Consider the following 21,256-nt stretch of genomic DNA (forward strand, 5'->3'; position numbering starts at 1 on the left):
GAAAGATGGATTTGAAGTGATTATTGTTAGAAGAATAAAGGAGCAGGTTGACCCGGAGGCGGATACGAGTACAGGCTTCTTTATTGCAATACTTGTTCCCCTCGACCCAGTTGTTGAGTAAGCACTGGATTAATTACATCACTCTCCTTTTATCTCAGTTAGTATGTACACGCCTACATCCATTACAACACCCCCCAAACCCTCATTAAATAATAGAAATACCCATACTGTTAGTATACCCACCCCTATCTATTATTCACAGGATTACACATGTCATACAGGTTTCAGAGTAGCAGCCGTGTTAGTCTGTATCCACAAAAAGAACAGGAGTACTTGTGGCACCTTAGAGACTAACAAATTTATTTTAGCATAAGCTTTCATGAGCTACAGCTCATTTCTTCGGATGCATAGAATGGAACACAAAGACAGGAGATATTTATACATACAGAGAACATGAAAAGGTGGAAGTATGCATACCAACTGGAAGAGTCTAATCAATTGAGATGAGCTATCATCAGCAGGAGAAAAAAAACTTTTGAAGTGATAATTGAGATGACCCATAGAAGGTGTGAGGAGAACTTAACATAGGGAAATAGATTCAATTAGTGTAATGACCCAACCATTCCCGGTCTTTGTTTAAACCTAAGTTAATTGTATCTAATTTGCATATTAATTCGAGTTCAGCAGTCTCTCTTTGGAGTCTGTTTTTGAAGTTTTTTTGTTGCAAAATTGCCACCTTCAAGTCTGTCACTGAGTGATTAGAGAGGTTGAAGTGTTCTCCCACTGGTTTTTGAATGTTATGATTCCTGATGCCAGATTTGTGTCCATTTATTCTTTTGCGTAGAGACTGTCCGGTTTGGCCAATGTACATGGCAGAGGGGCATTGCTGGCATATGATGGCATATATCACGTTGGTAGATGTGCAGGTGAACGAGCCCCTGATAGTGTGGCTGATGTGATTAGGTTCTCTGATGGTGTCACTTGAATAGATATGTGGACAGAGCTGGCATCGGGCTTTGTTGCAAGGATAGGTTCCTGGGTTAGTGTTTATGTTGTATGGTGTGCGGTTGCTGGTGAGTATTTGCTTCAGGTTTGGGGGCTGTCTGTAAGCAAGGACTGGCCTGTCTCCCAAGATCTGTGAGAGTGAGGGATCATTTTTAAGGATAGGTTGTAGATCTTTGATGATGCACTGGAGAGGTTTTAGTTGGGGGCTGTAGGTGATGGCTAGTGGCGTTCTGTTGTTTTCTTTATTGGGCCTGTCCTGTAGTAGGTGATTTCTGGGTACTCTTCTGGCTCTGTCAATCTGTTTTTTCACTTCAGCAGATGGGTATTGTAGTTTTAAGAATGCTTGATAGACATCTTGTAGGTGTTTATCTCTGTCTGAGGGATTGGATCAAATACGGTTGTATCTTAGAGCTTGGCTGTAGGAAATGGATCATGTGGTATGTTGTGGATGGAAGCTGGAGGCATTTAGGTAAGTATAGCGGTCAGTGGATTTATGGTATAGGGTGGTGTTTATGTGACCATCGCTTATTAGCACAGTAGTGTCTAGGAAATGGACCGCTTGTGTGGATTGGTTTAGGCTGAGATTGATGGTGGGATGGAAACTATTGAAATCATGGTGGAATTCCTCAAGGGCTTCCTTTCCATGGGTCCAGATGATGAAGATGTCATCAATGTAGCATAAGTAGAGATGGGGCGTTAGGGAACGAGAGCTAAGGAAGCGTTGTTCTAAGTCAGCCATAAAGATGTTGTCACACAGAGGCACTGCTATGGGTACCCGCTCCACCAAGCCTTTTAAAACTCTTGGATACAAGTTATCTGGACCTCCTGATTTAAACATGTCTAACTTTAATAGCTGCTGTTTAACGTCCTGGTGAGTTCTTGTTGGAATGGAAAGAGTGTCGTCGTCAACATCTTATGATATGAGTTACAGCATCTGTTTTTCTCCAAATCCAGGAGAGAAATATTGATTGAGGACTTTTACCTCTTCTGCATTATTTTTGATAATTCTGCCATTTCCATCTAGTAATTTACCACTACCATTGTTAGGATTAATTTTGTACTTAATATACTTTTAAAAACTTCCTTCATATTTCCATTGATTTCTTATAGCCAGTTTTCTACAATTCTGACCTTCTCACTTACATTCTTTACTATTGACTTCCCCCTTCTTCTATATATTTTATTTGGAGAGTGTTGGCATTCCTACCAGGGAGATACCAGCAGGGTCCAGAGACAACCCCATCTCCTATATCAAGCTCTGGCTAGTAGGTATGTGATAAATGTGAAGACCCTGCCTCTGTCTGTCAGCTGGGAGACACAAAGGCTCTCTCTTTCTACCCTCTGATGCCTCCTGGATGCTCTAGACAAGGTGGGGTGGGACTCTGTTAACATGTGCCTCGCGGAGCTTCCATTTACCTGGTGCTGCTGTTCTGTGAGTGATGGGACTGTGAGTGAGGCAGCAGGTACTGAGTGTTGGACTCTTTCTCTTTCAGGGGGCGGTGACCTTCAAGGAGGTGGCTGTGTATTTCACCAGAGAGGAATGGGCTCTGCTGGACCCCGCTCAGAGAGCCCTCTACAGGGATGTCATGCAGGAGAACTATGAGACGGTGGTCTTGCTGGGTGAGGAGTCCTGTCCCCTGGGTTATTAGAAGCTGTGGGGTCTCTAAAGAACCCGAGTAGTGATAACTTTATACCTTGATTTGTCATACAAGTTTTGACAAGTTTCCTTGCCCCCCTTTTTTGCCTTCTCTCCCATACATAAGTATCATTTTTGGACATGTGCCTTTTTTGGTGCTGTCAGTCCTTTTAAAATTGCATTGAATGCATCCTTATTGGCTACATTAGCAACTACAGTAATAACTGTAGCTCTGATGCCTTTTCAATAGGAAAATATGCTGGCTGTAGAATTCTAAAGTAAATAGGTGTATGACTCATGCCTGGCTTGTGTGACAGGCAGATGAGCTCCTCTTTTCATAGGAGATGCAGCTAAAGAACTGAAGTTTTTTACCCACGAAAGCTGATGCCCAAATAAATCCGTTAGTCTTTAAGGTGCCATCACTGGACTCCTTGTTGTTTTTGATAGGAGAGCGTATAATGTTGCCATTCAGGACCCCATGGGTGAAGGGTGAGCAGAGCTGGGGGAGGGGAGGAGAAGCGGGGAGTAGATAATTCTGGGGTGCCAGGACATGGGGAGGGTGTGTGCAGGGTTAGAGCTAAGAAGCAGCAGGGAGGGATGAGGTTGTGAGAGATGAGGAGGAAACGCAAGAAGTTCCCAAGGTGCCGGGAGGTGGTGCCGACTGAGAGTAATGGGACGAAGAGGAGGGGAGTGTGGAGGAAGGGCACCCAGGACGTGGGCTGGGTGGGTCAGTGGGAGGGAGGAGAGGTTTAGGGATCTGGAGCTGTGGGGGATCCCAGACCTTTAACCCCGAATCCCTACCCAAGCTTTAGAGCCTACACTCCGGTTTGATTTCTGTTCAGTTTCGCTTCATTATACATTTTTTTCCTGAATATTATTATTTTAACTCTTGACCTCCCTCTCCTGCTCATTACCCCCCTCCCCATATAACCTCCCCACCTCTATGCACAGCGACCCCGGCCACCGATCCGGAGTCCTTGCTGCATCCTCCCTCCCATCGCGGGGCCGCTACCCAGGCACAAATGGGCACTTTGTTGATGATGTCACAGGGTGGTGGTGTAGCCTGTACAATTTTTATGGCTATAAGATTACGTATTGGGGTACAGCTTGTCCTTGTACATGGCTACTCAAAGTTAATTGAGGGGATGACATTTGGTGAAAGACACAGAAACGTGATTTAATACAGACAGTTATAATTGAAATCATAGGCAAGGCTCAATACACGTAACAATTAGACTATATAGTAAAGAGGGTCTTGCCCTGTGCATACTTACAAGTTGTGGACACCGTTGGAAACAAAGATCGAGGGGCAAGGGAGCCCATCAGAAGGGAGGCCCTGCTTCAGTTGACCCTATCTCAGGGACCCAACAAAATGAAAAGATGGTCACTCGGAAAGGTAATTTATCCACTTTATTATGGTAATAGGATGGCTATATACCATATCTGCTCCTTTATTCTGATTACAATAATGTCAATAGCTGCCCCAACCCATATGTAGCCTTTGGGAAGTCCATAATTTAGCATCAAGCATTAATACTCATGATTTACATCACTTAGTTATTAATAATTCCAATATATGAATGCGTCCAACTGCTGAGATACTGCATAGCAACCTAATTGCTAAAGCCCACCCCCGCTTTCAGAATCCTGTGGCGTGTTGCACCTGTTTGTGGTTACTCGTTAGTTTCTCAAAATCAGGGTGCAAAATATCTGACTTGGGATTCTCTCCTTAGGCCTATTCAGATAAATCCCAGACTTCAGCATAGCTACTCCCACAAAGCCTCCACCTAATATACGGCCCTTAACTGTAGCAAGCTTTGGCTATGTTTATACTACCGCAGTCAGTTGACCTACGCTCCGCAACTCCAGCTACGTAAATAAAGTAGCTGGAGTCAGCGTACCTTAGATCGCGTTACCACAGGGTGTAAGCTGCAGGGGGTCGACTTACTTTACTCCTCTCATCTGGATAGAGTACAGGGGTCGACTGGAGAGCGATCTGCAGTCGATTTAGCGGGTGTTTACTACACCTGCTAAATCGACCATGGGTGGATCGATCTCAGAGCGTCGAACCCGGCTGTAGTGTAGACCTGCATCGCCTCCTTGCCCCTCCACGCATGTTCCAAGCTAATAAGCAATACTCTGATCATGACATTTTACCTCTAGCGAGTATAAAATTGCCCACGAGACATGGTGGTCGTAGATGATAAAATCAGGTCGGGGGTCAACAGGAGTGAGAGTTTGGAGAGTCTTGTCCCCCCCTCTCCCCATCTGCAGCAGCCACAAGCTGTCTTCCCTACAGGCTCCTTGGATCTCTGAGCCTGTCCCTCCGGAGCTTGCGTGGCCCAGTTCTTGTTTCTTACATTCTCCTTTTCTGGAAGAATTAGGGGCTGTTGCTTCTGAATTTTAGAGTTTAATTCCCCAGGCTTCTCCACACACTGGGGAAGTTTAATTCTCCCTCCCATTACACCTGAGCCACTAGATTTCCTAATTCCCCCAAATCTGCTTTTGCAATGTCACAGTTCTGGGGTAGCGAAGCCTTTGACCTGCCTCCATGGTCTGCTCAAGCAATGGCCTCTCGGGTATCAAGCCTCTAGCCAGCCCCTCTCTGTGGGTGGGGACCCACATGCCTCTCCTGTTTGACCAGGGTGTGAGGATTGCAGCTTGTTCTCCACTGTGTTCACTGGACTAACATCCAGTTCTTGTGCTTTGCTTTCTCTCCAAGGGCTCTGAGCAGTGTGTGTGTGATAGAGGCAGGAATTTTGGTGATACTTCTATGATGCCAATACACACTTCAGTTTCCCTCTGTGGTTGGTATTGCTATGATTATAAAGAGGAGGAGACGTGGTGTTTTGTCACGGAGCTGTCACGGGTGATATGAATGGGTCATTAAGGACAGGCTGGGACCAACCTACATCAATGGAATACCCAACAGAGACAAGGGAATAATTGTCACCTGTCCATGGGAGGATCTCAGCTTTGCTGAGTGAAGCATACATGGACTCATTATGTGCTTGGGAGCAGGAAGAACTGGGTTTGCAGACACAGGGAGCTCTACTGGAGCGAAGACAAACGGACAGGCAAAGTGAAAGGAAACAAAACTGTTTTTAACAGCAGTGTGGGTCAAGAGCATTGGCCAATATGGACTATATTGTCTCCTTTGCTTCTCTGTCCTAATCTAAAGCTGTGTTTCAGTTAACTAATAAACCCTGCTATGTTTTAACAGTCTGCCCAGTGGCACAGCAAAAACTTGCTGAGGTGCATTGAAGCATGAATGAGTAATAGTCTCTGAATTGGAGTGTCATTCAGCTGGGACCTGCTGGCAGAGCTCACAGGTTGAAATAGGAGTGTTGAATCCAGAGGCTCAGTCTCAAGTGTTGAAGCTACATGGTCTATCCTTGTGGAAGAGTGGGACCCCTTGGGGGTCTAACGCACTCAAGGGGCACCTCTCAAGGACTGTTTAAAAGCCAGGGCATTGCACCGATCCTGTGAATCCATGACAGTGCGCCAGAGGTTAAGCCTTATGGGAAAAAGATATAAAACAAGAAAAGGATTTAAATGTGTATTTACCATTGCACCCTCATCAGTCCTCGTGAGAATCCCTCATCAGTTACAAAGTGTATTAAAACCTTCCTCTAAGGCTCACCTCTTGGTTATCAGGTCATGTCAGTTTTGTTAGAGGGCTTTCCCTTCCCCCGCCCACTTTCCTGGTTCTTGTCATGCAGACAGCAAGCAGCAAAAGACCAGAAGTCTGAAGGGCAGATAGTGCGATGTTTATTGGGGTTATTTCCAAGCAAGCAGATTCCGAAGCCCTTCACACCAGTCGGGCTTATTGCTATAAGCCCAGAGAGTCTGTTCCCCAGTGTCCTGTTTCCAGCTCTGATGCTGCAGAGCCTTGCCTGTGTCCCTGTTCCCATTCCCCTCATTAATAAACCTGATTCCAATTTCCCTTCCCCCTTCTATTTGACCCCAGTTTATATAGTCATATTCCCAGCTACACCTCAACCAATCATTTTACTGAAATGTAACTAACCAGTCCTAACATATTGTAACATAATTACCTAACCAATTATATCCTACTACCCTAATTAACTTACACCCAGCAACATTAATTATACCGCAGGCAGAAACAATTAGAGAACCAGAAAAGTGGTGGACATAAAGATACAACAATACAGAAATGAGGGTACCACAACCGTTGATAAGTGATTTCTTGCCAGACAGGATGCTATCAAATTAATTTTCTTTAAGCATCTTAAGATCTGTTTCTTTATCTGGTGGTTCTACCCCTTCCCCCATTCTGTGGTTCTCTTGTCTAGTTAGATTGTAAATCGTTTAGGGCATGGGCCATCTACTATTCAGTGTTTGTACTTTGCCTAGCACAATGGGGACCCACTGTTAGCTGGTGTTTAGGCACTAAGGTAATGCATATGATTTATATAATAATAACTCTCCTGCCACTTTGAGCCAAGGAAGCCAGCCTTGGGATGTTGCTGCTTAAAAATGAGCTGGGGTTAAAACCGTGGACTATTCTTTGTGACAAGTATCCCACAAATTCCACTGACCTCCCTTGTTTTCTTTGCTTGGCGTAGGGTTTCTAAATTCCAAACCTGATGTGATCTCGCAGCTGGAACGAGGGGAAGAGCCATGGGTCCCAGACCTCCAGGGCTCTGAGAAAGAAGTGCTCCCGAGAGCTGCCTGTACAGGTGAGGGATTGGTTAAACCAACTCAAAAACTCTCCATGAATACAGGAAACATTTGGGATGCCCTACAAAGACCTTGTAAGCTCTCCAAGTTCAGGATTGTTCCCTTCAGATGTGGAATCATTAGGCAGATGTCACTCATGGCTTCCCACCTATCCTGACTAACAACTGGCAGCAGATCCCTACCTGATCCTGCTATCCCCTGCATGTTCTGGTGAGATGCAGACCAAAACTGATCCCTTCCTTTCTCTTCTGGGGAAGGGTTTGGGGAAAATCAGCTCCTGATAGGTTTGATCTCTCCCGCACATATTTTGGTTTGTTCATCCCTTTTTAAATTCCTGTCTCTGAGATTTCCTTTTTCTCAGGCACAGGGAGTGACCTGTGTCTGGATTCTGTCTGTCTCCCATCAGGTGTTCGGATGGCGAGTGAGAATGAGGAGACACCCCAGCAGGAAGATGCTGAGCAAGTAGAACCACATGGGATGTTATCAGGAAGACCCAAAGGGAATGTTTCCGGGAGTTGTGCACTGCCAGAAAAAGCAAAAGCCTGTGAGTCTCAGCAGAGTCCAGAGGAAAATTTCAGTAGCCACTCAGACCTTATTACACAAGAGAGAATCAACTTGGAAGAGACTCGCTACACGTGGCATGAGTGTGGGAAAAGCTTCAATGAGAGCTCAGACCTTTTCACACATCAGGGAATCCACACAGGAGAGCTGTCCTACACATGCGCTGAGTGTGGGAAAAGCTTCAGTCGGAGCTCTACCGTTATCGCACATCAGAGAATCCACACCGGAGAGACGCCCTACACATGCTCTGAGTGCGGGAAAAGCTTCAATCGGAGCTCAACCCGTATTGCACATCAGAGAATCCACACAAGAGAGACCCTACACATGCTCTGAGTGCGGGAAAAACTTCATTGAGCGCTCAGACCTTGTCATACATCATAGAATCCACAGTGGAGAGAGACTCTACACATGCTCTGCATTTGGGAAAAGCTTCAATCAGAGGTCATTCCCTATTAGACATCAGAAAATCCAAATGGGAGAGAACTGTAAGAAATGCCTTGATTAGTGTTGGCCAAAGATTTGTTTTTTAAAAAATCACATTTGCTAATTCCAATATAGTGATCTTTGCACCATCTTCACCGTGGTCTCTCAGCTCCCCCAGATCACTTGCCTCCTTCTGCCTTTTGCAGCTCACCCTTCTTTGGGGTCAGTCCTGTCATCTTTTCTATCAACTCCTTTCCTTTTGACTCATAGGAGCGTGTGTCCCTCCAGCCAGGAATGTTCATCAGCTCCAGGTGGGGGAGAGAGGGTTGATGCCGCCAAGCTACCCTGAGGCAAAAGCTACCCGTGTCTTACATCCACTAGGATTGTACATGGAATTGGCTGCTCAAGTTAGTGATTTTGGTGTAAAAAGACAATCATAGTTGTAGAGCAGAAGCAGCCCAGAGAGTGAACCTAACAGGTAGTGATCAAGTGATCTCTCTCCTGCCATCCATCTCCACCCTCTGACAAACAGGCTAGGGACACCATTCCTTACCCATCCTGGCTAATAGCCATTAATGGACTTAACCTCCATGAATTTATCCAGTTCTCTTTTAAACCCTGTTATAGTCCTAGCCTTCAGAACCTCTTCAGGCAAGAAGTTCCACAAGTTGACTGGGCGCTGTGTGAAGAAGAGCTTCCTTTTATTTATTTTAAACCTGCTGCCCATTAATTTCATTTGGTGGCCCCTAGTTCTTGTATTATGGGAGTAAGTAAATAGCTTTTCCTTATCTACTTTCTCCACATCACTCATGATTTTATATACCTCTATCATATTCCCCCTTAGTCTCCTCTTTTCCAAGCTGAAAAGTCCTAGCCTCTTTAATCTCTCCTCATATGGGATCCGTTCCAAACCCCTAATCATTTTAATTGCCCTTCTCTGAACCTTTTCTAATGCCAGTATATCTTTTTTGAGATGAGGAGGCCACATCTGTACGTAGTACAAGATGGCGTACCATCAATTTATATAAGGGCAATAATATATCCTCCGTCTTAGTCTCTATCCCCTTTTTAATTATTCCTAGCATCCTGTTTGCTTTTTTGATTGCCTCTGCACACTGCGTGGACATCTTCAGAGAACTATCCATGATGACTCCAAGATCTTTTTCCTGATTTGTTGTAGCTAAATTAGCCCCTATTATATTGTATGTATAATTGGGGTTATTTTTTCCAATGTGCATTACTTTACATTTATCCACATTAAATTTCATTTGCCATTTTGTTGTTCAATCACTTAGTTGTGTGAGCTCTTTTTGAAGTTCTTCACAGTCTCCTTTGGTCTTAACTATCTTGAGCAATTTAGTGTCATCTGCAAACTTTGCCACCTCACTTTTTACCCCTTTCTCCAGATCATTTATGAATAAGGTGAATAGGATTGGTCCTCGGACTGACCCTTGGGGAACACCACTAGTTACCCCTCTCCATTCTGAGAATTTACCATTTATTCCTACCCTTTGTTCCCTGTCTTTTAACCAGTTCTCAATCCATGAATTCCTTCCCTTTTATCCCATGACAACTTAATTTACATAAGAGCCTTTGGCGAGGGACCTTGTCAAAGGCTTTCTGGAAATCTAAGTACGCTATGTCCACTGGATTCCCCCTTGTCCACATGTTTGTTGATCCCTTCAAAGAACTCTAATAGATTAGCAAGACACCATTTCCCTTTATAGAAACCATGCTGACTTTTGTCCAACAATTTATGTTCTTCTACGTGTCTGACAATTTTATTCTATTTATTGTTTCAACTAATTTCTCCAGTACTGACATTAGACTTACTGGTCTGTAATTGCCGGGATCACCTCTAGAGCACTTTCTAAATATTGACGTTACATTAGCTATCTTCCAGTCATTGGGTACAGAAGCCGATTTAAAGGACAGGTTACAAACCATAGTTAATAGTTCTGCAACTTCACATTTGAGTTCTTTCAGAACTCTTGGGTGAATGCTGTCTGGTTCCTGTGACTTGTTACAGATAAATTTATCAATTAATTCCAAAACCTCTTCTAGTGACACTTCAATCTGTGACATTTCCTCAGATTTTTTACCTACAAAAGCCAGCTCAGGTTTGGGAATCTCCCTAACATCCTCAGCCGTGAAGATTGACACAAAGAATCCATTTAGTTTCTCCTCAATGGCTTTATCATCTTTAAGCCCTCCTTTTGTATGTCGATCATCAAGGGGCCCCACTGGTTGTTTAGCAGGCTTTCTGCTTCTGATATACTTAAAAACCATTTTATTACCTTGTGAGTTTTTGGCTAGCCGTTCTTCAAACTCCTCTTTGGCTTTTCTTATTAAATTTTTCACTTAATTTGGCAGTGTTTATGCTCCTTTCTATTTACCTCTCTAGGGTTTGACTTCCACTTTTTAAAAGTTTTTATCTCTCATTGCTTCTTTTACATGGTTGATAAGCTCCGGTGGCTCTTTTTGAGCTCTTTTACTGTGTTTCTTAAATTGAGGTATACATTTAAGTTGGGCCTCTATTATGGTGTCTTTAAAAAGCATCCATGCAGCTTGCAGGGATTTCACTTTAGTCACTGTACCTTTTAATTTCTGTTTAACTAACCCCCTCATTTTTGCATAGTTCCCCTTTTTTAAATTAAATGCCACAGTGTTAGGCTGTTGAGATGCTCTTTCCACCACAGGGATGTTAAATGTTATTATATTATGCAGCTTATTTCGAGCAACTGCAGTTAGGCGGGAGCGTACACACGGGCAGAGTTTCCCCTCCTGAGGTAGGTCTCGGTTAGATAAACAGTTAAGGCAAGCATTTATACCTTTTGTGACATACAGTAATGAGCAACAACTGCATTTTGTTTATACATATTCCTTTCTGATAGCTTACTTCTCTCAGCAATTTCTGCTACAGTCTGCATTCTATTCTTCTCTAACACAAGGTCAAAAAACAGCCTCTCTTACAGTTCTTTTCCACTCGCCCAGGCCCTGCTTGGAAGTCTCGCATTATTAGCTGTTAGAGTTAGCCTGTTAAATATCAAAATAAGGAGAAAACACAGTAATACAAAGCAAAACGAAATCACAAACAGAAATGTCATTGGAAATACAAATATAAAAAAGGGAAATGCAATCCCCATCACTTTATCATGTCTGGGCCATTCCTGTAGCGAGAGCACCTGCTAAGGTCCCTGTGTGCTTACGAGAAACCTGGAGGAACTCATACCATAGCCTGAACATGAAACTCAACTGCTCCCAGGTGCCGCAGTAAAACCCTGTCCCTGCTGTGACGTTGCACTCCATGTGATTTTATGAAAATCTGCTAATGAGTGTGAATATAATGTAATTGGAATATGCTTCATGCAAAAGATCTCTGGTAGAGTATCATTACAAAGCTTATAATCTACTCTGTGTGTTCATCCTATTTGTATGAACCGATCATTCCTGTATCTGAAACTAGAAATATGAACTATAACTCTGAGGTCCTGTGGTAATGATGCAAAGTGTGGGCCATTAATAGTGGTTTGGACTCTTGAATGCTCCCATTAACCAGGACAATTGACTGGAGATGGCTCTGTCCTGCACCATCTGTGAGTCAGGCCAGGAAGAATGAAGGCTTGGGGTCTCACAGGACATGTGACCATATCCCCCGGTAAAGGAATCCATCTTAAACCTGGGGCTCTTCCCCAGGAGAGAGACAAAACATTCCTGCCTTGTACCAAAGCTGTATAAGGGGGTGGAACTGAACAAACATGGCTGCAGTCATGAGACATCCCCTAACTATCACCTGAACTGGAACACGGACTATACCAGGTGAAAATATTGGGCCCAGACTAGAAATAAGTCTAGTCTGCAAAAGAAGCTTATTGGAAGATCTCTGAGGATGAGATTTTTATCTGTATTAGGCTTAGACTTGCATGTTTTTGTTTTATTTTGCTCTATGGAGAATAGAAACTCCACAGAGAAGGAAAAGTTAATGCCCTAGAAAAGTCTCTGTGTGTGTGTTAGATGGGTGGGAGGGTGTCTAGAAACCACTCTCCTCTAGTTTCTTTTCTCTGATTTCCTGTAGAAAATCTGAAGCAGGGAGCAAAAACCATTGCCTTCTCTGACGCTTGAACTCAGGACCTTTTGATTATGAAATTGACATGCTGCCAGCTGCACTAAGAAGGCTTGGAAAAGCTTTAGGCTCAGTGCATATAGGACCCTCCTACACCAGTGACTGGGGCAGGGAAGGAGCCAGGGATGTGCTGGAAGAAGCAGGGAGCTCTGGTGAGCAGAGACTTTTCCTGGCAGCTTTCACAGCAGCAAAGAAATCAATTCATGCTGCCAGTGAACAATCTACTGGAACTAATGGCAGCACAGGGGGGGATGTTTCCAAGCTATGCACCTACTTCCACATTTTCGAACTTACTCTCCTTTTCCTAGTAGGGCACTTTCCATGTGAGTTAAGCAAAGCAAGTTGGGGAAACTACACAAGGAGTAGAAACCAGGGCGCCAGATAAGGGTTGAATTCATAACCCCAGCAGTATCCCCCTCTGCGCTAACCAGTTGCACCACTGCAGGTGCTTCTTAGACAAAGCTGGGAAGCGGCAGTTATCAGTCTCTGGGGTTCACACCTTTGCCTGGCGATTGTCAGGCTGATACATCAAACCTAACTCAAGATGCGGCTTTTCAGCCATGAGACTCCAGTACATTTTAACAGGAAGAAAATCTCGATTCTGGTTTAGCCCCATTTGACTCCTTCTGCCCATCTTCTCTGCCCCCTCCCCGCCAGTCTCTTTCCTTCCCCACTGGGGCCGTGCAGAGAGGAGCCCCAGTCAGTCTCTGTCACAGAGTCTGTATCCCGTAAAGGGAGGGATGGGTCACTCTAAAACATTGATCGTGTGGAGGGGAGGGTGGGCATGGTTAGGGGGAGAAAGGATGGAGATCTAATGGTGGGGCCCAGAGAGATTCCCCCAGATTGGGGAGATCCCCCACTACCCCCATCAGCCAGCTGGGGGAAGAACAACTTCGGATTTCTTGGGAAAGCCACCTTTAAAAACACAAGTGTAACATGCTAGTTACATTTTAATAAGACCAAAGCCGCCTCAAACCCAGGGTCACGATTACTGGAATGATTTTGTCCTGATATTTTACTGGCCGCAGACACAAAGCGAGTCAAATTACAGTTTCCGTTTGGAGTCAGTGCTCACACAAGAATCCGGAGGCTTTTAATTCCTTAGGTTCTGCTGCCATTTCATTTCTGTCCTGTTCCAGGATTTATTGTTGTGCAAAGCAATGTTAGGCCCTTGGGAGTGTCCCCCCCCTGGTCCCGCCTGCTGCCCCTGGGCAATTTAAAAGAGCCTGGGGACCCCCGCCATCACCACCAGCAGCAAAAGGGGACTAAGGCACTTTCCTGCCCGCCCTCGCTCCGTGTGGCACGCCACTCCCGGAAACGCCTGGCACATCCCTGCGGCCCCTGGGGTTGGGGGGAGTCTCTACACGCTGCTCCCTCCTTGAGTGCCAACTCTGTCAACTGTGGCAATGGGAGCTGTGGGGGTGGAGTCTGTGGGCAGCGGTGCACAGACACACCCCCGGCCCTCCCGCTTAGGGGCTGCTGCCGGGGGGGGGTGAGGTGCGGGTTGCTTTTGGGAGATGCCTGAGGTAAATGCTGCACCCCTCACCCTCTCCTGCACCCCCTGCCCCAACCCAGACTCCACACCTGCACCCCAACCCCCTGACTGAGCTCAGACCCTGCACCCAAACTCTCTCCCAGAGCCCAGCCCCTCTCCCTCACCCAAACTCTCCCCCAGAGCCTTAGGCAGGTGTGTGTGGGGGGGGGGCAGGACTTGGTCCCATTCTGGGCACCACCAAAAATTATACAAACCTGCCGCCCCTTTCCAGCCCAACCTTCTGCTGATGCACCTCAGCCCACACCCCTGCAGGGTTTGAAGCTTCCATTGCTTAAATTCCAGGACACTGAGGGATTTCAGCTCCCCTTTGCCCAGAGGGAACCTTCACCCCACTCCCAGCCAGGTTCTTGTCCATGGGATCACTGTAGGCGGGCTGGGTCCCTCGATGTCTTTTTTCTCTCTGTGACAGGCCAGGGTGCAATAACTGGGGCATCTGAGCACCCAGGACCTTCTGTGGGGCTGCCATTCCCCTTCCCCTTCTGTGGTCTCGTCTGTCATTGACTCCAGCCCCTTTTCTATCCATCGTCAGCATCATCCCAAGCAAGCTGCACTCGCCTCAAAAAGACAGAGAGTCCTGTGGCACCTTACAGACTAACAGACGTATTGGAGCATGAGCTTTTGTGGGTGAATCCCCACTTCGTCGGATGAATGTAGTGGAAATTTCCAGGGGCAGGTATAAATATGCAGGTAAGAATCAGGCTAGAGATAGGGAGGTTAGTTCAATCAGGGAGGATGAGGCCCTCTTCTAGCAGCTGAGGTGTGAACGCCAAGGGAGGAGAAATTGCTTTTGTAGTTGGCTAGCCAGGCACAGAATTCCCACTCCATTCATCTGATGAAGTGGGGATTCACCCACTAAAGTTTATGCTCCTGTACGTCTGTTAGTCTATAAGGTGCCACAGGAATCTTCGTCGCTTTTTACAGATCCTGACTAACACAGCTGCCCCTGTGATACTCAAAAAGACAGTGTCCCCTGTTGGGTGTAAATCACTGACCTCTCTCTTCTCTGAGCACTGACTGCCCCTCTGTTTCCTTGCCTCTCAGTCTGTGCAGATGGGACCTTTCTCTCCAGTGCTGGAGATTCGCCCTTCTCATCTACCTTTGTCCCAAGCAGCACAGCGGGTGGGAATCTTACATGTACCAAGGTGACTTAGGAACAGAAACCCCCCCAGACCTTCCATGCAATTGGCACTTGCCCCTCACTGAGCAGGATTGAAACTCCTGCAGGGAGACTGCTGAGCCACATCCCCTCCGGGCATGAGCAAAGCAGCAGGGTGAAAAAATGAACCTGGAGATTGAACCCAGGGCCTCATACATGCTGAGTATGTGCTCTACCACTGAGTTACATCCCCAGATGGGCTGTGGGTGCTATGGGTCACTCTCAGAGCCCTCCTGTTCCTAGCACATCCAGTGACATATAAGTTTCACAAGAAGCACATTCCCCTCTCTGAGGGCCAGACCTGCTCTCCTGCAGGTTAATTGTTCATAGGGGTCACTTTGCAGCAGGACCAGATTTGATGTGTGGGGAAGAGAGAGTTTGTGCCCTGGACTCAGGGTGCAGAGATGCACTGAGCCCTCTCCCCTGCATTGGGTGGGTGGTGCTGCCACCTCCTGCTGGAAAGTCATGATGGTGGTGGGGCTCTGTGAGCAGCTCACTCCCTGACCCTGGTGGCAGAAATGATGAGATGGAGGCTCCAGCTGTTTCTAGGATTTACTATTTCCACCTGCCTGTGAAGTCCAGCTTTCCCCAGCACATTCACTGCGGTGCAATTGGGTCACTGTTTCCATGGCTGAACAGCAAAGAATCACTCCCAGTTTCCCTTCTATCTGCAGCAGGGTTAGCCTGTGTTGGTGGTTAATGAGGTGGATCTATTTGTAAATTGTTATTCATTCCCCATCTTGACAATTCACACAGTCCCTTTCCCATGCAGATTCCCAGCACCTCAGTGATCCTGGTAGCAGTGGTTGGGGCCTGAGATTTTCAGGGTTCTTTCCCCTTCCACCTGGAGTGAACTCAATTTTTTCTCCATCCCAGAAATTCCATGAAATAACAACAGGGGTATAAAGAAAGAGGGGAGAGAACATTGATCCAGACTCTGGGGCTTTGGGCTGATTTAATTCTTGGTAAAAACATGAACTTGATTCCAAGAAGGGAGAGAGGAGAAGCCTGAAGCTGACTTTAGTCCCAAGCTGGGGTCTCCTGAATGGTGGGAAACATCCTTGGCTGCTACCCAGGGACAGCAGCTACTGGTGACATACCAGGGCTGGGATGAGAGGGGAATGTTACATGGACTTTATCATACAGGCCCCATCCTGCTTCTCAGAGCCCACGGGCGAGAATCTAGAGAAGGGTGAGTCATTTCTCAGCTGCATTCTCAGGAGAAGCTGGTAGCCGTCCTTGACCAGAGACCCAGGGGAGCAACCACGGCAGTTCTGGGGAGAGCTCTGGCTGCCAGGGGGTCCAGCCAGGAGAGGGAGTGCTGGGGGATCTGGAAGGCCAGTCCAGTGGAGCTGTCTCAGGAGTCAGAGGTGGCCTTGCCAGTGGGGAGGCGCTAGGTCACATGTTGGTGGGGTGGGGAAGTAGGGACTACAGGATGTGAGGCTGGCTAAAATGAAACTGCACAAAAAACCCTCCCCCTTTGCTCCAGCTAAAGACCCTACTTTGGCCTCTCCCCTTTCATAAAAATCTCCATATCTACCCTGGCTCTCAGAAACCCCCTTTCTCCCATGGGTATTTTCACAGTTTCTTTCTTTTTTCATGGTCTTGTACAAATATTTTTGCCATGGGAATTATCAAGTACATTTAACATGAGAAAAACAATCAAATGACACATCTGTATCTCCTTCCCCAAGCATGGTGTGTCTCAATTTAGCTCCTGAAAAGTCTAGGCAGGCAGAGTCACCTCTACATTATTTAGGGGAGGGATAGCTCAGTGGTTTGTGCATTGACTTACTCAATCCAGGGTTGTGAGTTCAATTATTGAGGGGACCACTTAGAAGTCTGGGGCAAGATCAGTACTTGGTTCTGCTAGTGAAGGCAGGGGGCTGGACTCAATGGTCCGTTCTAGGGGATAGGGTACCTCCATTATCTTTTTTTTCTTACTTCACATCAGACCCAGGACTTGCACCCAGCAGTTCTTGGGGCCGTGGGACAGAACTGAGCTCCACTGGCAGCAGTGAGGGAGGACGGTTGGGACTGAGCTGTCTGGGGAATATTTTAATCCTTATCTAATTTTCAGAGGAATAAATCAATGCGGCTTCCACTTCTCCATCTCTCCCAAGGAAATGATGTTTCTGTGCAAAGTACCCAAACCTTTTAACAATAAGAAGTGAAATGAAATGGCCACATGATGGCAACAGAACCTAAGAAATTTGTTAGTCTCTATGGTGCCACACGTACTCCTGTTCTTTTTGAGGATACAGACTAACATGGCTGCTCCTCTGAAACCAAAGCGATGAGAAGCCATGTTCTTGTTCAATGAGCATTGAAGCTGAAAAGGGAGATTTTTTTTGTTTGATTTCTAGGCCCCCACCTCTAATCTACTAGACACCCCTTTCCTCCCACAGCCAGGAATAGAACCCCACAGGCATGACTACTAGCCCCCCAACCCTGCTCCCTAGGAGAACCTCTGAGACCCCTCTGCTGGCCCCTCACCTCCCTGCTTGTACTGCACTTGAAACCCAATGGGGTTTCCTTAGGCAGTTTTGACTCACTCCCAGGAAGGGTGTAATTTTAGGAGCAGGTTCCAAATAGTGCAATTAACCAGCCAGAAGGGGCAGCAGATGTCAGTGTAGGAGCCATTGAAATAACTCTGCACTTACTTAGAGGTAGACATAATGAGCTCTACGGTTGGTAAACGTACAGAGACTCTGCTGCTGCTCATGAACTAGCAGCACATGACCTGTAAACAGCTGCCATTTGAATGCGTCTGAAAGTTACAAGGAACAATGATCTGTGTTAAAGGAAGGTTGACATTTATTAGAGCCCCAATTGATGCCATGTGCACAAAGAGAGGTTTGAATGTGTAACAGGGAGTTTGGTAAATCTTGGTTATTTTATTTTTCTAAGAGATTCCTGTCCACCCCCAGGAGAGTTTTCAGTCCCAATGGCAACTTACTTACCAAATGTAATACAGACTAGTCCATTCCTCCCAAGTGGATGTGGTTCTTGTTCTTCTGCACATTGTAGCCCATGGAGGCCAAGGACCTGCAAATGTGTCTTCACGTGCCTTTGTTTCATTGATGAAAACAAATCTAGACACTTAGAGGATTGGAACTGATTTCAGCTGGGGGACATGTTTGCTAGGTTTTTATGCATTTGCACAGGAAAATGTTCAGTGTGTCCATTCATTTCAGGGATCCCTATTTAGTGGAGCTCCTGAAAATAGAAATATTTTTACTGAAGGAACAACTTTGTGATAGGACACTTAGATTTGAACCAAGGACCACTTGATCTGCAGTCAAACACTCTACCACTGAGCTATACCCCCATGACATTTACATAGCCAAGTCCATAATCTTAAGGATTTTGAAGGACGGGCTCTGCCTTAGAGAGCTCCTTTTCTCTTCCCAGACCACAGTGGTTTTAAAAATGGGGTTTGATTAAATTTTATATATACATGTAGACACCACAGCTTGCACACCCACCAACATAGCTTCCCCCACTGACATAGCTACCACCTCTCGGGGAGATGGGTTAACTGCACGGACGGGACAGCTCTCTCCTCTTCGCTTAGAGCAGCTTCATTATTTATGAATAGGTGGGAAATAACCCCCTGAATGGACAGCAACCAATGTATCAGATATTGCTGTGCCTGCATTCAGTATGGGTAACTGGTCATATTGGGCTGGATTAGTAGGAGCGTTGCCAGCAGATCGAGGGAAGTGATTATTCCCCTCTATTCAGCACTGGTGAGGCCACATCTGGAGCATTGCGTCCAGTTTTCACGCCCCCACCCCCACTACAGAAACAAATTGTAGAGAGTCTACGGGGGGGCAACAAATCCTGCCAACTACAGAGGAAGTTGTGGTTCTTTAGTTTCAGTGGAGCTGGGTCTTGTCTCACTCTTAAGCTATGTCTACATGAAAGAATAATGTGGCTTTAGTTAAAGTGTTTTAATTGAACAGCTGTTGCATGTCCACCCTATGTCCCTGTGTCACCAGAGCACAACCATGCTAGCATCTCTTGGATTGCCACAGAGTGTTGCGTCTCGGTGCCTCTCAAGCGGGCATGAACAAAGCTCTTCAGTCAGCATGATTGGCAGCTAAGTCCTTTATTTCTCTCCAGCATATTTCATTTATACAATTAATGCAGGCAATCAAGCAATTGCTAATTGGTTAATAAGGTGCAGACAGGCACAGCTATAACTTCATTGGCTATTTAACATCCTGGCCAACCCTTTAATTTATTATCCTGTTATTGTCTCCCAGCAGATAAGAACTAGCTTCATCCTTGAAACTTGCATGTCAGTTTCTCACACTCTTATGCAAAACAATCCGACACTTCCCCCCTATTCTCATAATAAAAAAGGGAAGGCACAGCAAAACATTCCCAATTCATAGCATCTCATTACTACAATCTATTAAACAGCAAAACTAAGAGCAAATCTAAACACCAGCTGCCTAACTAAACCGTAACAATATCTTCCGCAATGCCCTATTTTTACCTATACATCCCTCTTCCAGGTAACACAAGTGGCCCAAGGGGCCAGGAGGGTTCTGCCAATGTGCAAACACCCACAAAGCAGATTTCCAATAAGGGCTTCCACTGCAGCAACATGGGGCAGCAAGCAGAAGGCCATAGTATTTATGGCACTCTGCGCCAAAATCAGCCAAGGCCGGACCCACTTCGCCGGAATCCACCTTGCTTACTGTCTTCCCATTTCCCATGCACCGTATCTGATCCAATTAGGCCACCTGGCCTTTGCCTCGCTCTGGCAGTTCCCTACTTTCTCATAACAACATTATCTCATCCCTCTGTTCTCGTAATCACGCAGCTGTAATTTTCCACCAAGACAGCATAGGGAAATTCTCCCCTCTATTCCAAAAACACATAAAAAAATAACAATAACCAATTAAACAAAACAAAACTAAAAGCCAAATAATACTTCCTCAATCTATAAAGCTTATCCATAACCATGCAATTCATAAATAATTACATGGTACATTAAATGCTATGCAGCTAACACCAATTTTCTTTAATATCTAAAAAACAAAAACAAAACTACCCCTACTGGGCAATTAATCATTACTTAAAATATACCAAAACCCTATATAGCTAGCAGGCAAAACAAAAAAATTACTTCATCAGGTAAATCATTTACATTAATACAATTGCTTCCTAGCTTACTCCTAAAATTCAAAGCTAATCACAGCTTAAAATTTCTTACTATTAGCTTCTAATTTTAAACACTAAAAAAAAAAAAATCACCACTTATATACCCTTAGCCTAATACAATTACAATTACATAGCACAATATACAATCTTCAACTAATGCAACAAAATATTCATGGCCAAACAATTGCAAACTAATTTCTTGCCTAAAATTTATTTACAAACATTTCAAAACACCAAAAACTTTTCTCTAAGCATTTTTACAAAATTCAACCTTTATTCCCTCTGGCAACCATAGAGTTAAACTTTTAGTCTCGCTACGCCCTCAAGAATTTTTCAGCCAGCTTTCCAAGCCTTATCTGTTGCCTGTCCGCTTGGGCCCGATCCTGTTTTCCCTTCAAATTCTCTATCTATTGCGTGCCTGCCTGGGCCCGATCCATATTTCCTCTCCAAATACGCTATCTATTATAATATAAGCCACATCTAATATCAAGCAATCTACAACGGCCAATAATCAGCACATAACACAAAATTAACAAAAAATCTAAATAAACTAACAAAGGCACTTTACATAAAAATTCTTAGGGTCACATAAATTCAAAGCCATTCTCCCAAATTACCTAAATTTATGCCTAAACAATCCACAATTCCCCCCTTTGAGAATACTCAACAAACCCGTTGGCTGAGTTTTCTCAAACTTGAAAAACAACAAACAATAAAACTCTAAAAAGCTGGGGTAAATAATTTCACATTCATCCTCCCCATGAACCCGGCAGGGTTCGGTATGTAAAAGCCCTCACCCCCCAACTCAACCGGTTTACATGCTGGGGAGGGGCACTGCAAATATTTACACTTTTACTTAAACAGTGTCTAAATATATTTTTACAACTCCAGATCAGATGGTACTCCTAATATATC

The 21,256-nt window shown here is 45.2% G+C and overlaps 1 non-coding gene across 1 annotated transcript; it reads right to left on the bottom strand.

Annotated features, from left to right (window-relative positions):
- Nucleotides 1-18,420: 18,420 nt before the first annotated feature.
- TRNAC-GCA lies at nucleotides 18,421-18,494 on the bottom strand. The gene has a single exon. It is a non-coding gene; the product is annotated as a tRNA-Cys (tRNA).
- Nucleotides 18,495-21,256: the final 2,762 nt, after the last annotated feature.

The sequence above is a fragment of the Mauremys mutica genome, unplaced genomic scaffold (assembly GCF_020497125.1).
Source record: "Mauremys mutica isolate MM-2020 ecotype Southern unplaced genomic scaffold, ASM2049712v1 Super-Scaffold_1559, whole genome shotgun sequence".
Classification (NCBI taxonomy): Eukaryota; Metazoa; Chordata; order Testudines; family Geoemydidae; genus Mauremys; species Mauremys mutica.